This window comes from Chaetura pelagica, unplaced genomic scaffold (genome assembly GCF_000747805.2).
Source record: "Chaetura pelagica isolate M959 unplaced genomic scaffold, ChaPel_1.0 scaffold356, whole genome shotgun sequence".
Lineage (NCBI taxonomy): Eukaryota > Metazoa > Chordata > Aves > Apodiformes > Apodidae > Chaetura > Chaetura pelagica.
Window position 1 is genome coordinate 4,823,303 of NW_009953964.1, and position 5,137 is coordinate 4,828,439.

Here is a 5,137-nt window from a genome sequence, read left to right on the forward strand (position 1 = left end):
AATTGCAGGCACGGTGGTGGGAAACCTGCCGACTCAGCACCCCTGTGCTGCTGATGGCTCTCCCGTGGCTTTGTCCTCCCTCTGCCTTGCACCCAGGCAGGCACAGCCACGTTACTGCCCAGGGCCAGTGGTCCTCAAGCACCCAAATCTCCAAAATGTACACCTCAGACTCCTGATAGGGGTGGAAAGCTCTTTGCATCCCAAAAGGCTGCTCTCTGTGTCCCATAAATCCCCCTTCTCCAAAGCCATGGTCCAAAAGACCTTGCATGCAATACCTGACCCACAGGAGTGAGATGTGTGGAGGCCAGTAGGGCTGACACATCTTTCTAGGAGGAAGAGTCACACTGGGCTGTTGTGCCAGGACCTTCAGGAGCAGAGGATGGTCCAGGACCCTCACCCGGCAGGGTGTGGGCAGGGAGAGTGCAGGATTTGCAGGAAGGAGCTGGTGGATTAGCCACCATCCAGCTTTGCTTTCCCAAGTGCTTTCAGACACATTGCACAATGCAGATCCCTCTTCTCAGCAGTGGTGGGAAGAGAAACCGCAGATCCCCTGTGGGGGAAATATCCCCACGGAGCGGGGGGTAGAGAGACAAGTGCCCAGCACCCAGCCCCCTGTGTTAGCATCCCTGCCCTGATCCCAGCAATGCCCAGGAGCTTGGGAGCTCTGCCAGACACAAGTCCTCCCTGCTCAGCAGGGGGACTGGGACCCTCTCAGCAACCACCTCAGCCCTCTCCCTGCAGGAGAGAGATTTTCCCAGGCTGGGGCAGGCAGAGCATGGCAGAGGGTCTCTGTGTTTGGGGGCTGGGACCCTGAGAAGGCAGGATAAGTGTATTTTCTCAGCTGAGAACAGCCCTTCCGTTTCCTTCCCTCCTCCAGCTCTGCCAGGAGCATCAGGTGCAGAGGCAAGGCCACCAGCATTTCCTACCCACTTAACCCATGCGGGGCAGAGGCAGGAAAGACAGTTTATCCCGGTGGGAAGGCTGACAAGCTTGAGTCCAGGGGAAGATGAGACTGCTCTGGGTATCACTGATGGTTCTGTCAGTGCTGGAACTGATTGACCACATCTGCTTTTAACTCCAAGATATAAAATCAGCTATCAAACCTTTTCTATGTAACTTTTATTCCTGGTTCTTCCTTTACAATCTCGGTTTCCCAAAGCATAAGGTAACACTGGGACAACATGAAAATGGGAGGCTGAACCCACTGGACAAGGAGCCAAAAAGGGGCTATTTCCCCATTACCAAGTTGGGTGGGTTTAATGTTAAAAAAACAACCCAGAAGAAAGCCAAAGCCATAGCCATTCTTCAAGCTGCTCCTTACACATCTCCTGCTAATTGCCAGCAATCACAGCATACCAGTGTCTCCCAGAGCTCCCTCCTATCACTTCCACAATCACATGCACATGAAACCCACTTAAAAAAAATAAAAAAGATTTAAAAAAAAAAAAAAGTATTTTGAGCTTGGAAACCCCTTGAAGCAAAGATCTGTTTTTGTTCCAAACAGTTACGAAATGTCAGTGTTTTCCTTTGCCTGCCAAAGAGCCTGCCTTTGATGCGAGGGGAGGTATATCAGGAGCAGAAATGGAAGAGGTGGGGGCAGCCTGGAGGGAAGTGCCAAAGAAGTTATTTTCAACCTTCCCCACTGAGGAGGCTGCAGATTGTCAGAGCAGTGACTGCAGAGGGACCTGAGTGCCCCAAATGCCGTCGCTTTTAGCACGGCAGGGTGAGGAAAGGTCGGCTGTGCGGCAGCGCGGAGCCCTCCCTGCTCTCTTCATCTGGGAGGTGTCCTGGCAGGGGTGCCAGCCCCTTGCTTGCATGGCAGTGGGGCAGGGCTGGCAGAGACAATGCGGAGCTCCCTGGAAGGTTTCCAACCAAACTGTCCTGCTGCTGCCCTGGAAGAGTGACATTTAATAGATATTTCACAGGACTGACAGATGTGCCATTAATTTTCACTGGAAGGAGGTTCCTTATATGTGGGAGAAGGTGTGTGCTCCTCAGGACAGAGCTTTAGCTGTGCCAGGTGAGACAATAACTGGTTTGTGAAGGGTTAAGGGGTTAGGACATGAGGCTGGGATGCCAGAAACCACTTCAAGCCTCCACTCTGCTAAATCGTTATCTTCTGTCCCCAGCAAGTTATTTGCCTACTGAACAACAGGCAAATCTTGGGTCAAGCCCAGTTTTCACTCCCTGCCCTCCTCTGAAAAGCTTTCCCACTGTTTGGGATGAGACAACTTCTTCAAAACCTTAAACAAAGTTTTCCTGGGCTGGGATGAGAACCACCCGCCCAGTCGAGCCTCGTCGGCGCTGGGAGCTGCTCCCGAGCAGAGGGTTCCTCAGCCTCCAGCTCAGCACATTTGCACCGGAAAGCAGCATTTCCAGGTCAAGAGCAAACACGGGAAAGAGGCAGGTTTTCTAGACAGCCCAGGCAGATAGGACAGTCCCCAGGGTCCCTGGTTGGAAGAGACACTACCCCAGCAGCAGTCAGTAAGGGCACCAGCCCACTCCTTCCCCTCTCCTGCATCCAGCACCCACGATGTGCAGGGCAGGGCTGCGCCCCTCCGGCACAGCCAGCCTGGCTTCCACAGGGACCTGGTGCCTGCAGCGAGACCCATTTCCCTCACCTCAGGTCAGCAGTGCACATGGAAGACTATTGGAAGATACAGGGCAAAAATAACTCCAGTGCCTGCTGCTTTGCTTGGTGTCACCATCCCCGAGGCCACCCTCCCAGCCCACTTTGCCCCGCCCGGCGGGCTCAGCCCCCGTCCCCCCACGCTGGTGGCTCTAAACAGGCGGTGGCCCTGGGCAGCTGAGTTTCCAGAAGGAATGGCTGCAATGCGGGGGAGAGCTCGGCACTTGCCTGGCCTGCTAACAGCTGGCCCCGATCTGTGTTTCTCACCCCGCTCTGCAGCCCTTTCCACCAGGCCCAGGCTACGTGCACAGGGTGGGTGGGTTTCCTGCTGCCAGTTTGCAGGCGGCAGGTCAGGAATGATCCGGGCTCCCTCCCACCAACCCTGTGGCCTCCCCATTCCTGTGGGCAAGCTGGAGCCAAGTTTATCCCTGACACATCTCCGCCGGCTTTGCTGGATTTAGACCCCGGATAACTTTGGTGCAGGACCTAAATTCTGGTGACACAAAAGGTCAGGGAAGAGTCACTAATGAGGAGAAGTCATGTGTGAGCACACCCCTGCTAGAGCAAAGGCTCCTGGCAGTGATTACCTCCCAAATCACACACACATACACTTCTCCGTAGCACAACCTGAAACAACTCTTCCCACAGCACCAGTTCCCAAGTGAGGTGCTGGTGTAGAACTGAGTCCCACAGCAGGTGCTGCCCAGCCTGCTGGGAAAGGCAGCAGGCTGGGCTGGAGGAAGGACAGTAAGGAAGAAGCTGGTGGATGATAAAGCAAGAACAAGTCAGGAGCTGAGTGGAGCTCCAGGTGAAGAAAGCGGCTGCCAGGGAGCAGGGAGAGGCTGGGAATGGGGTACAGAGCTCCCAAACACCAATGGACTCAGCACCCCTTGCACTAGGGAAGGGAGCCTGGCGAGATGCCCACACCTTCCCTCTGCAAGCCACAGGCCCCAGAGGGATCCACTGGCTCTGGGTGATGAGCAGGAGGGTCTGGAGGAGGTTTACATTAACAAAGAGCCATCCAGGTGCCAGCTGCAATTCATCACAAGGAAAGCAGGCAGGCAGGCACTGCCACCACTACCATAGAAGGCACCAGCAAGGGGGATAAAACAGCAGAGTGGCTCTTCCCCACCAGGGCCAACCCCTGGAGTGGCCACACCATGCCCAGGCCCATCTCCACAATGCTCCAGGATGTTCCACAACATGCCAGGCACCCTCTGCCCTTCCCTGCAGTGAGGTCCTGGGTTTGATTTTTGTGGGGGTTGGCATGCGAACAGGGTAGCGTCCCACCAGTTCATACAGCAAGAGAATGGGTAAGCCAGGACTCTCCAGTCTCCCCTCTCACCATCGGTGAGGTCCTCTGGGACCTTGGAGAACAGCTCTGGCACCACATGTCATTTGATAACACTCCCCCTCCTGCAACAGCCCCCTCCTTCAGAGCAGCAGAGCCCCCCTGTCCTGCTGGTGGGCAGGGTGAGCTGCAGCCATGGGGGAAGGCTGTCCCTGTCCCCTCCTGGGCTGCTGGGCACTGACACCGTGTGCTGAGGCTCAACAGTCAAACTCTTCACACTGTGTTTCCACTGCGGAAACACCACCCCATCCTTTTACAAAGGGAATGGTAACTCTTGACCCCGCGGGTCATTCTGGTGCTGACCCAGAGCTGCGGGTGCAGCGCTGCTTGAACCACCCTGGGACTTCAGTGTGGTCCCCATCTGCAGGGCTGGAACAATGTCCCTGGCCCCCTTGTTATAATTTCTGGCTGCTGCTACTGCAACACCTCTGATGTATGACCAAGCCCAGGGCCAGGACCCCCATGCTACCCCACGTCAGCACCTGCTCCTCCTCTGCTGCCCTAAGCCACCATTCTGCGACAAGAAGCAGCAATCCCCCTGAAAACCTCTTTCTGGTCTCATCCACTGACCTGCCAGCTCCAGCACAAAGCCAGGACGTTCTTTGCAAAGCTGGCCCAAAGCCCCGACAGGTTTATTTGTATCCCAGATCAAAGCCTAACAGCTACGTGAGCCCAACGCCTCAGGCTGCAGGAGGGAGTCACACATGTAGGAACACAACAGCTTCCCAGCAGGGTGGGAATCAGGCCCTCCACGGCTTTACAAGACCACTGGTATCTTCCCCAGCTGGGAAAACCCTCTGGATCCCATCAGCTCCACCTGGAAACACCAGTCGCCTCCCTTTCTGCGACCATGACGAGCACTTACACCCCACAGCCTCGCTTACAAACCACCGGCTTTTCACCCATCTGACCGCTGAAGGGAAACTGGCATCAGCTTGTGCCCAGCTGGCACTGCCTGTGTCCCCGTGTCCCTGCCGCAGTGTGAGGCGAAGGCACCTGGGCACAGGGTCTCACATCGCTATGCTGAGCTCTCGGGCAGGTTCCACCCGCTCAGCTGGGAAGGGATGCACGACCCTCAGCCCCCCGGGATCCCCTGCACGGCGGGGCCAGGGTATGCCGGTCCCGTCCCGTCCCGTCCCGTCCCGGCCCCCCTTACC

General features: G+C 56.3%; 1 protein-coding gene across 1 annotated transcript in view; it reads right to left on the reverse strand.

Annotated features, from left to right (window-relative positions):
• Nucleotides 1–5,137, reverse strand: part of AFAP1L1 (actin filament associated protein 1-like 1) — a 26,058-nt gene that overhangs the window by 20,387 nt on the left and 534 nt on the right. The gene's annotated exons all lie outside the window — the stretch shown is intronic.